Source organism: Triticum dicoccoides, chromosome 3A (assembly GCF_002162155.2).
Source record: "Triticum dicoccoides isolate Atlit2015 ecotype Zavitan chromosome 3A, WEW_v2.0, whole genome shotgun sequence".
NCBI lineage: Eukaryota > Viridiplantae > Streptophyta > Magnoliopsida > Poales > Poaceae > Triticum > Triticum dicoccoides.
The window spans coordinates 626,643,294-626,655,262 of record NC_041384.1 but is presented as its reverse complement, the minus strand read 5'-3'; the positions used below and the strand labels follow the sequence as shown (position 1 = coordinate 626,655,262).

The 11,969-nt window shown below is 53.2% G+C and overlaps 1 long non-coding RNA gene across 1 annotated transcript; it reads left to right on the top strand.

Moving 5' to 3' along the window:
* The first annotated feature begins 1,748 nt into the window (after positions 1-1,748).
* Positions 1,749-4,276, top strand: LOC119269695. The gene is made up of 3 exons (XR_005133682.1): positions 1,749-3,156; positions 3,273-3,303; positions 3,812-4,276. It is a non-coding gene; the product is annotated as an uncharacterized LOC119269695 (long non-coding RNA).
* The last annotated feature ends 7,693 nt before the right edge of the window (positions 4,277-11,969 follow it).

Here is an 11,969-nt window from a genome sequence, read left to right as displayed (position 1 = left end):
CGCCCCAGCCACCGGCCCCCCACCGCGCCGCCGCCTCCCTCCCCGCGCACCGCCGCCTCCCTCCCCACGCGCAACGCTGCCCGGCCTCATCCTCCCTACCCTCGCCTCCTCCCCTTCGCCAGCGCGCCTCCACCTCCCGGCCGGCCAGGTGATGCGCATGCATCAGTTCGCGCGAGGCCCGGCCGCCAGGCAACCTTTCGCCATCTGGCGCGACGCCATGGGTAAAGCCAAAGATGGAGCTATTCCAGCACCGGCACCTGCGACGTCAGTCCACCGACGTGCTTGGCGCCGTCCACAACTCCATCATGCTCGAGCCACCCCAGCTCGGGCGTAGTAAGTACCTCAGTACGAGTTAAAAATGGTGGTCTGTTCGGAATAAAAGAAACGACGGAAATTCAAATTGTAAAGTTCAAGCAAAAAAAGAAACCCCATGAAAATCCTACTTAGTAAGTACCTCAGTACAAGTCGTAAAATGAGAGAAGTTCAGAACAACGTTGTCAAAAAAAAATTGAGTTAAAAAAAGGAAACAAAACAAATACATTTTCTTTTTGAATAAAATATCATTCAGTTCGATGATACAAACCATACAAGTACACGGGCGACGATACAGTAAACCGTTGAAAACTTACGAGAAAAATATTACCAAAAAAACAGAGCAAAGTCTGATTAGTGAAAACACGCTTAGTACAAACCCATGCAAGCATCAATACAAGTACCCTTTTCCGGAATCATTGAAAATTACTCTACAAAAAATAGCTCAGTACAAACAAACATATATATCAGTACGACTACTCTGTTTTTCACACGAGAAAACAGCAGGATCCGTCATGCCTTATTCAAAATTACTCTTAAACGGTTGCGAAGTAGAAAAAACGTATAACATGACTAAGTTTCGCATTTTTGATAGCTATCCAACGGTATATTATTTGCCATATTTCGACAAACTTTAAAAAAATATCGTTCAAAATCAAATTTGACCGTATTCGAATTCGTTTTTAAATCGTAAGGAATTAGAAAAACATTTCTATATGAAAAAGTTGTGCATTTTACATAGCTTTCCAACGTCGTATCATTTGCGTCAATCCGAAAAACCGTTTGCAAAAAATCGCGAAAATACGTTTCGCCTAGAATTTACCGTTTTTCAAATTACTTTTAAATCATATAAAATTAGAAAAAACAATACATATATGGAAGATGCGGATTTTAACCAGCTTTCCAACGCCATCTTATTTGCTCAATTCCGACAAACCGTTTGAAAATTGAGTGCAAAATACGATTCACGTTTTTGATTTTGGAAAAAATGATTTTTACAAAACTGCTCTTAGACCATAATGATGTTGCAAAAACGTTCAATATACTTGAAATATGGTTGTCAAGAGCTTTCCAATGATATATTACACGCCATGTTCCGACAAAAAAAAAATACAAAAAGTTTTTGAACTAAAGAAGACGATCTGTTAAACACAACTGAAAGTATCAGTTCAACCGTTTCGAAAACATCAGTACAACCACCTGAAACCGTCAGTTCAAAAAAGGTAACAGAATAATATTCTGTTACGTGTAACAGAATAGCCCAGATGTGTGTATATATATATGGTCGCGCTATTCGTCACCCAGGGTGAAGAATTGTTATTTCTCACCCCAGCCGAACCACACATCAGGCACCGAAGAAAAAAGCGAGGTAAATTTACCTCATGTAGTGGTAGATATTACAGCATTGAGACCCTGTGCGCAAAAGAAAAAAGCAAGGTAAATTTACCTCTTCTCTTCCCTACCGAACTAATCGGGAGAAAACCAACTCTACAGATCGTGGGAGGGTTCTGCTATTTCCCGCACCATCTCAGCCAGTGCTACACGCAGCCATGGCGATTCCCCTTCTCTGTAGGCCAACAGAGCAGGCCGCTCCATCCAAGCGGTCGCGAGCTAGCCGCGGTGGCTCTGGGGAAGAGGTCGTCCCACCGGCGGGATGCAGTTGAATTGAAGCGACGGCGCCAAGTTGGATTGTGATTTCTGCGGCGGAGCGGCGCTGGGCCACGGCGACGCGCTCCACGAGCTCGAGAAGTGTCTTATATCTCCTCTCCCATCCTCGTATCCTTGATTGATCCTCGCCTCCCTGATTGATGTATGCCCATTGATCTGGGTCGTTTTTTCATTGACTAGGTATGAATATGATTGACCTCGTTTGCAAGTTTGGTCCCTGGCTCACTGCACGCGCCCATGAGCTCAAGCCCCGCCCCTTACCTCCCTCTAACTTGGCCGCCTCCACCCCCTGGTAAAACCCCTTCCTGTTTTTGATAGACTGAAGCTTGTTTGTGTCGGCAGAATTTGTGTGTTTTGAGTTTGGCATCTAAATGAGGGTGGTAAGTTGTGATGGGGAAATTACTTGTCAAGGAATCACTTGTGCTTGTTGTAGTGAGAGCAGAACGAAATGACCATGTTTTATGAAATTATACTTCTTATGCTAAGGTTGTAGTATTAGACCAAGTCTATTCTTTTTTAAATTAGTGACAAATTAGTAGCTCATTTTGTTGTGGAAGCACAATTTAACATTCAGTCAGTATTTTTTTATTGTTGTTTAGAAATTTTGACATCATGTCTGAAGACTAAATTGATATCGGTTCATACGAATGACCATGTCGCTGCTAATCTCAGGCCATCCAGGCAAGACATAGCTTCTAGTTTTTCGGCATCAGTGAACGCTTGAAGCACTCTGCCTGCAGAAAGCAGAACCTTTCCGGTTATCTTGTAAAACCATCCCCACACTCGCAGCTCCGGTTTCCCTGATGATAGAGCCATCCACATTGATTTTGACCCAGTTCATTCCGGCGGCTTCCAGCCAGATCAATTATGTACTCATCCACCCGCCACTTTCCTTCTTCAGTAATTAACTGGTATATTCTTACATGTGTTATTGCAGTGGGCAAGTGCAGAAAATTTATGGTCTATTTGGCGTGACGAAGTTGAGGGGAATGTGTTGCAAACCATGATGTTTTCTTAAAATCCAATTGATTTGGATACACTTGCGAAATGCAGAAGTAGTTTCATCACTGTCTTTTTATATTTGGTATTTTCTGACATGAACTATTGCATCTACTGAGGTGATTTCGTTGGGAAGCTTGCCAGACTATACTCTAGACTCTCTACCGCTATGCAATGGTATTTTTGTCAGTCTACAATCTAGTGCTTAGAATTCTTTTGTTTGGAAATAACAAACATGGCAAGCTTTATTTTTTTTCTGAAACTGTGTTCTGCATGTTCATCATATATCGCAGGTTCATTTATGGAGTTCTTGAAAGAAAAAAGGTACTGATTGTGTGTGAAACTCTGCATTACATGATTTAAATCGTTGTTGCTTATATCAAGAAGATTTTGGTCAAGAAATAAAAAAGAACAGACATAATTGTCAATACGTTGGGTTTTGTTTTGGAATTAAATGCTTTAGATCTTGGATGCTGCATTTATATCCTCTTCTGTGTTCAATCAGGTTTTATTAGATGATCAATTAATCTTTAGTTGCATATAAGAAAATGATCTTTAGTTTGACATAGTGTCATCGGTTGCAACTGAACATGACAAGAAACTGTTGTTCAAGGTGTTAATGATCTTCTGTCAGTTTTGTATATTAACATATTTGCTTGTTAAAATCTTGTCAAGTTTCTTTGTGACAGTTATAGTTTAGCACATTTCCAAATATATTCTCTTGATATGAAAGGCATACAGGAAAGAGATCAAATTTTCATTCTCATTCTCGTGTAGCTTTGTGCATGCTTGTTGTTTAGCCTTTGGTGATATCTGCAAGCTTTCATTGTAGGTGGTAATTGAACCAAGCAATTCAGTATGAACTAATAGAGTGTAGGGGGTTCTACAGATGCAGCAGCATCAAGGACTGTGCCTTGTGAAGCATATGGAGTGGAGTCGCGACAACGCCGTGATTCTCATATAACCTATGAGAATGAACACAACCACAACCACGTCCAGCCACCGACCTATCAATGCTCGCTGTGAATTCAGTAAAGCCTAACTGAAGTTACTAATGCCAGAAGAATATAGAAGAACTCTCAATTATTATGCAATGGATGGAAAATGTCATTCAGCTGGTCTTTGGTTATTCAGTCTGACAAAAGATTTGGATGTGAGTGAAATTTGTATCAGGAAGGCAAAGATTACATTGCCTGTCATTTTCATGATGTATAGTGAATACTTGATCTGGGCTGCAACACATTTACCTTATGAATAATTCTGTCGATAAAATCGTGCTTGTTAAATTTCCTTGTATAAGTACCACCGGAAGTTTTTTCTTCTAATTTGTGTGTGTTTTCAGAAGATTGCGATAGGTTTGTCAATAAGTGTTATATTAAGTGTATCTGAGATGTTGATTCCTAGTTTTGGATTCCTGCTCTGCATCTTCCTCCAATGTATTGCACAACACTTGTCTACTAGATCATCACGACGTGTGTTCACCTCGTTAGCTCTAGAACACGCACGGAAAGATTCCTCATTAGCTGTAGATCACACACAGAAAGATTCCTCATTAGGTTCACACACAGAACGATTCCTCATTAGCTCTAGATAACACACAGAAAGATTCCTTTGTGTTGTTGCCCAGACGGCAAGACATAAGAATTACTGGAATAGTGCAACACACGACATCAGAACTACTCGGGAAGCAGTTGAATTTCATGACATGCCTAGGTAGGTTTACAATGAAGAAAGACAATGTGAGTTCATAACACATAAATCATAAAAACAATATATTCAATATGGTGCTTGACAAAGTAGCATCTAAAAAGATCAATATATATAGACAACTATCTTTCTGTAGCGAAAACACTCCCGTTGATCTGGAGATGGGCATTGGTTTTGGGAGAAAACTGGGGACATTTATATTTCAAATTAGAGGCTGCAAAATCCCCATCTGGATGACTCTACAGTTTCTGCAAAGATGTATTTCCAATTAGCGTTGGCAACATCCTCGTCTGGATGACCCCACAGTTTCAGCAACGTTACTGAAAAAGTTCCAGAGCCTGGGCAACTATTACATGTATACACATATCTTTGCAGGTCCTCGTGATTCCTCTGTCTTGTTTCTTTGTCGGAGATGCTTGGTGTCGGGTGGTAGGTGCGACATATGCCAACGGATGGCTTATCATTGTGGGAGCCAATAAGACATCGCCGGTGCCTGGAAGCGGGATGAGGCAAAGACATGCACGCCGGTGAATCTTACCCAGCTTCGGGGCTCTTCGTGGAGATAACACCCCTACTGCTGCTCTGCGGGGTCTCCACATGATCACTAGATGAACAAGTAGCTACACGATGCTCCGTGAGCTGTTTGGCGAGAGGAGGAAGAAGGGCACTGCTCGCTCTCTTCTCCTCCCTATGTGGTGTCTAAAACTAGCAGGGATCAACCCTTTGCATGGGTGTCCCGGGGGGTTTATATAGGCCTACCCCCGGGGATACAATGGTAATCCGGCTGGGCGTGGGGCCCAGCCGTCTGTGTCTACACTCGCCGGCTTCTGCGCCGGCTGCTGGGGCCCGCCGACTGGTGGGTCCCGCCGGCTGCCGGCTCCTTGGTCGACAGGCAGGCCCCACTGTCCAGGGCCTTGTCGGCGGCTGGTTACTGTTGCTCAATCCTGGTGACAAGGGCTTCGCCGAGGTGGGCGTGGCTACAGTGCCGCCGTCCGGCGGGTGATCGCTGTAGCCTCACCGCGTCTTGTCTCCTTAATGGGACGTCTCCTTCGAGGGAGGTGGCAAGCCGGCTGTGGGGAGCCGGCTCTGTCTTGGACCGACTGGGGGAGGCCTGACCGCCTTCGGGTGTCTCTCTGCCCGAAGGGGCCCACCGCCCGTGGGCCGCGCTGGCAGCCCGTCGTGGATGACATCAGGGTCAACGTGGCAACAGTGCCGCGCCGGACGGGTCATGGCCACCCGTACGGCGCACTGTGTCAGGCGTGCTCTGGGATTCGGGGGTGGCAGGCTTTACTGTAGCCACGCCCCGTCACATCGCCGTTATCTGGATGCAGACTTTGAGGGTACGATCTTGACCGCTTTGTGGGAGCCGGCTTCTTGGAGTCAACCTTCTCGCGGCCGGCTTCTCGAAGCCGGCCCTCCCGCGGCTTTCTTCATGAGGACTAAAGTCGGGTTGCCTTCCAATAGCCGGCCTGGGAGACAGCCGACAAGGGGAAGGCGGCCCCATGTCTTGGATTCTGGAGGGCCGGATCGGCTCGTAATTAATTTTTTTAGAAGGGCCAGGGGGAGCCGGCTAGGCTACCCATGGTTATTTACTCCGACAGTAGTCCCCGAAGTTGATCGAGCTTTGAGGCTGACAAAAGGACGTAAAGCTCGGTCAGCTTCCCATCCCGAGGGGCCGGCTATGCTTGTGCGCGTCGTCTTCGGGAAGCCCCGTTTCTCGTTGGCGGGAACGTGGGTCGGCCTGCGAGCTGACCGCACGCCATCCCGCGGGCCACGTGGCAAGGAGATTCTGCCAGTGCACGCGCGCGATGGGACGCCGCCGCAGGCCCGGGCCCGCCACTCCTAGGCCTCGGCCCGAGCGTGGATCTTCTGCGGCCCACGTGGACCGCTTGCCTTCCCGCGGCGGTTTTATTACGCCATCAGGGCGCAATAATCGCGGGACATGGGGGAGTGGGCGCAGTTGATCCCCACGTTCCCCCATGCCACGCCTCCTCGGCTCCGCCGCGCAGGTCTATAAGTAGGGGGAGGAGGGGGAGCGGCAGCGGCTCGCACGCTCTCCCTCGCTCCGCCCCTTCTCTCCTTCCTTCTTCTTCTTTCCGCCGCCGCAGCAACCCTTTGCCGCACCGTTCCGCCGTCGGACCTCTCAGGTCCTTTGGTCCCGCCGTAGCGGGGTCGTGCGCGCCTCCACCGTCGCATCATCTCGCTCCTCGCCGCGTCGCTCCCATGGCGCTGTCGAGCTCATGGGACGGCTCGAACGTCCACGAGGACCACGTCGAGTTCCTCCACCGGACGCGGCGCCTGCCGGGCGAGAACTTCATGCGGGTTCGTCAAGCACCGGCGAGGGAGATTTCGCCGGCACCGGAGAAGGGCGAGCGGGTGATCTTCCGCTCGCACTACCTGCGCGGCTTCGGCCTCCCGGCGAGCGGATTCCTTCGAGCCTTCCTTGAATTCTACCACCTCCAGCCGCATCACCTCACGCCCAACGCGGTGATGCTGATGTCGGCTTTCGTCACCCTGTGCGAGGGCTTTCTTGGGGTTCTCCCCACGCTCAAGCTCTGGGGGGAATTCTTCCAGAGCAAACTCGGCACCGTCGTCGCGGGCGTGCCCGCCCCCTGCGGAGCCTTCATTGCCATGAGGCGGGCGACCGAGAACAATCCGTTCCCGCCCATCCCGCTGATCCAGTCGGTGAAGCTCTGGCAGAAGTCCTACTTTTACGTGAGGAACGTCGCCCAGCAAGGCGACTACGTCAACCTGCTAGCTTACGTAGCCGGCCCGCCGGCTGGAAGGCAACCTTCATGGAGCTACCGGGCCAGGTCGTTGTCCCAGGCCGGGAACGCAGCCGTCTCCCAGCTTCGAGTGATGATCCAGTCGGAGGGCCTGACCGGAGCCGACTTGGTGGCCGCCTTCGTGGAGCGCCGGGTACTTCCGCTCCAAGGCCGGCCTCACATGATTTGCCAGATGAGCGGCTGCTTCGACCCGTGCCGGCTGAGCACCAGGGAGATGCCTCATGCAGAGGTGTCTTACATGGTGAACTACATCTCCAACTGCAAGCTCGCCGAGGATTGCCGATACTGCAAGGAGCCGTATTCTCGTGCCAACCCTCCGCCTGCCGTAAGTTTTTCTTCTTTTCTTCCTTTTTGTAGCCGGCCTCATGATAGCCGACCCTTGATCAGTTGGTTTGCGTTTAGTAGAACCCTCTTCTTCCACCGATAGCCGGGGCCGCAGGGGTAGAGCGCCAACTCCTCCCCGACCGCACGGTGGACGACGCCGACGATCCGGACCTGGGAGCGGCCGCCATGGAAGACGCCATCGTGGGGAAAGGCGACGAGGCCGGAGGCGCGGGGCTCGGGGCCGGCTTCGAGGACTGGCCGGACGACGATGAGGTCGAAGCCGCCCTGCACCGCCAGCCGGCGCTTGATCATCAAGGCACGGGCCCGTCTACCGCGCCGGCTGCCCGTGGTGGCGCGCAGAAGCGCCGGGCCGCGTCGACCTTCTTCGGCAGCCGGCCGAAGAAATCCAAGGCTTCTACGGCGGCGACCAAGCGGGATGAGGCGGCCGTGAAGGCGGCCCGCTTTCGCAAGGCGGTGAAACAGCCACAGGCGATCTCGGCGTAAGTCGTCGAATGTCTTGCATAAATTTTTTTTGTTGTCTTTTTCGACCGAAGCTCTTCTAAACCTTTCTTTATTCGCCGGACAGGGCACCGCTTTCCCTTGAGCGGGGTCCTGGCGGCTCCATAGTCGGGCCGACTGGAGGGTCTTCAGGCTCCCGTCGCGTGGATCCCCGCGCCGACCTTAGGGAGGCCACGGAGCGGAACGCACGGGAGGCGCGGGAGGCGGCGGAGCGAAGGACCGCCCAGGCGACGAGGGAGCAGGCCGACGCGGCGGCCAAGGCCCGGGCGGAGGCGGTAGCCGTGGAGACGGAGGTGGGGGCCTCGCACAACCAGCCTCCGCTGCTCGTCGTTCTCCTCCGTGCCGTGGCCCCCGACATTCCCGTGCCCCCGTCGGAGGAGGTCGACCAAGGCCCGCCGGTGATGGAGAGGAGGGAGGACCACGTGATCTTCGTGGAGGGGGCGCCGCAGACGGCGCCGACTAGAGCGGGCCAAAGCGGCCAATCAGCTGTGGCGCCAGAGCAGCCGTCCGGGGGCGAGCCGGAGGCAGGGGCCGGCGTCGAGGTGCAGCCGGCATTGCGCCGGCGCGCAGGGGGTGGCGCCTTCACGCCGGAACCGCACCGAGCTGTGGGCGCTAGCCAGACGGCGGAGGCCCTGGAGGCAGCCAGCGCCAGCACGTCCGAGTGGACTCCCAGCGGGGGGACGGGTGAGCTGAACGCGGCGGCCCAAGAGGTCCGGAACCGGCTTCAAGCTCAGGCCGCCTCGCTGCAACGATACACCCAAGAGTTCCTCGCGACACGGGCCGTCATCCGGGTGAGTCTTCTGGCCTTGGTTATTTTGCTCTTTTGATTTCTTCCGTGGGGGCGCGTCAGCGCACCCACTGGGTGTAGTCCCCGAGTTCCGAGTCGGCTGTTGCGCAGGCGGCTTGGAACTTACTAGGTCCTGACAACTTAACTTATCCTCGCCTCCTGTATAATCTTCCAGGAGTATCATAACCTTCGCGCAGCCGCCTTCAACTCCCAGGCTCATGAGCTGGGCCGGAGAACCGAGGACCTGACCAGCAGCCGGAGTGCGTGCTTTGTCTCGTTCATCTCCCGTGGGGGCGCGTCAACGCACCCACTGGGTGTAGTCCCCGAGATTCAGGCCGACTGCTGAGCAGCCGAGTCGAATCTTCCTTGATGACTTCTTCCTTATTAATTTTTCCTTTGTCTTCATGCTTGCAGGAGCCAATGCCGACTTGAGGGGGCAGCTCAGCGGTGCCCAGGCCGCCCTTCGCGCCAAGGAAGCCGAGTACAACGCCTTGGTCCTGGAGCGTGACCGCCTGGCCAAGAAGTTGGCCGACCAGGAGGAAAGCCACAAGGCGGCCCTGAAGAAGGCACAGGACAGCGAGGACGCCCTGAAGGCCAAGTTCGAGACCAAAGCGGCGGGCTGGGCTGAAGCGAAGCAGGCACTGAGCGAGGGCTTCAGTCGTATCGAGGAGCTGATCGATGGTAAGCCGCCTTCTTCACTCCTTGTCTGCCCCTTGATCCCTGATTTGTGTTCTGACTTGTGCTGCTTCTTGTTCTCTGTGCAGACTACTTTCCCCGCTACTCCGTCTTTGCCACCCAAACCATCGAGGCCCATCGCGAGGCGCGCCGGCAGGCGGGGGCTGAAATCGCGCCGGACGTGAGCCGGACGTCTGAGGAGCAACTCTTGGCGGTCCAAGCCCGGCTGCAGCCGGCTCACCGTATGCTCCGCCGCCTCCAGCGCGCTGGGGTGCAGGTGTTGGCCGCCCTTTGGCCAAGTGAGACGATTCCCCGCACCCCGAGTCGGACTGCCGACTGGTTGGAGGTTGCAGTTGGCCGCTTCGAGGCCTGGAAGGCATCGGCAGCCCGGCTTGGAGCTGGGCGGGCGCTGGAGTTCGTCTGAGCCTGGTATCCAGGGCTGAACCTGGACCAGCTGCGCACCTGGCGGCTGGAGGCCGACGAAGAGATGGAGGAGGTGCGGCCGGCCATCGCTCAACGCGCTTCGACGATCGCCGAGTGTACTGACATCAGCGTCTTCGCTCCTGAAATTAATGACGACGGTGTTGCCCAGCCGGAGGAGTGGTTCGGGCTGGACCCGGCAGCGGGTGAAGACTCGGCAGAGGAGATCGCCTCCAGCGATGAAGGCGAAGGCGACGAAGGAGAGGAAGGCGAAGACGTTGAGCCAACCGGTGAAGCGGCCAGCCAGCCTCAGCCTGATTGTGCCTCCAGCAACGAGGCGCGTGCTAGCGCGCCCCCTGCGGGAGGTGGTGATCATGCCGAGGTTCGCCAGTCGGCCACTCCTCCAGCCGGCACTGCCGTCTCCACCGACCTACCCGACTCGCCAGTCGCTCCCTTGGCTTAATCTGCCGTCCTTGTTTTTTCCCGCTTGTTGCTTTTTGAACAATTTTATTAAACTTGCGCAGTTCCACCCACTGGGGGTGTATTCGAACTATGTTGAATGCTGGCCTTTTGAAGGTCTTTTATGTAAATATTATTGTGTGCGTGTTTGGTTTCCATTCGTGTATGCTTTTTATCCTTAGGCTGTTTCCTTTGCCGCCTTCCCCTTTTGGGAAGGCAAGTACTCGAGCTTTCTTAGATTGAAGTGAGGTGAATGGAAGCCGGCCGGCCGGCTACTCTGGTAGTCGGTCGGTGGTGGGAGAAAAACCGGCTTTTGTTATATTAGTTCGTTAGTCCCTAGCCGTTTTTCGTGTGGGTGTCCTTTCCTGCCTTTAACTCTTGCCAGCCGGACAACCGGTTCTTCGATCTGCGACTTTTGGCAAGAGAAGGCTTGGGAGCCGGCACACTACTTGTCTGACTGCGGGTAGGACTTCTAATATAACTCCAGGTGGCCAGTCCCCGGGCCGACTAGTCGAACCCGGTGCCGGACGGAAAAAGTGAATGTAATGACAAGGTCATAAGCATGATACTCTTCATCCATAGATAAAAGATGGCAGCCCCGAGCTCTCCTCGGGGGGCCTATTGTCTCGTACTTAGTACAAAAGTTAGCATGATACATACTGCATTTCAACTGTAAAATCTTCGGAGGAGGTTGGCGTTCCATGGTCGTTCCGACTCCTTGCCGGAGTCGTCTCTCTTTCGTGCCTTCGGCTTCTGCACGTCGATCAGGTAGTAGGAGTCATTGCCTAAAGCTCTGCTGATGACGAAGGGGCCCTCCCAAGGGGCCGAGAGCTTGTGTTGGTCGGCTGTTCGCTGGATCAGCCGGAGCACAAGATCGCCCTCTTGGAAGGATCTTGGCTTGACCTTCCAGCTGTGGTAGCGGCGCAGGCCCTGCTGATAGATGGCGGACCGGCTGAGGGCTAACAGTCGACCTTCTTCCAGCAGGTCGACGCCGTCTTCCCGTGCTTCCTTGGCCTCGGCTTCCGTGTACATGGTTACCCGAGGCGAGTCGAACTCGATGTCAGTTGGGATGACCGCCTCGGCACCATACACGAGGAAGAAAGGAGTGAAGCCAGTTGACTTGTTTGGGGTAGTGCGCAGACTCCAGAGGACGGCCGACAGCTCATCGAGCCAACAGCCGGCTAAACGCTCCAGTGGTACGACCAATCGGGGCTTGATGCCGGAAAGGATGAGGCCGTTGGCTCGCTCGACCTGGCCGTTTGACTGCGGGTGGGCAACGGACGCTAAGTCCAACCGGATGCCTTGCGTCGCGC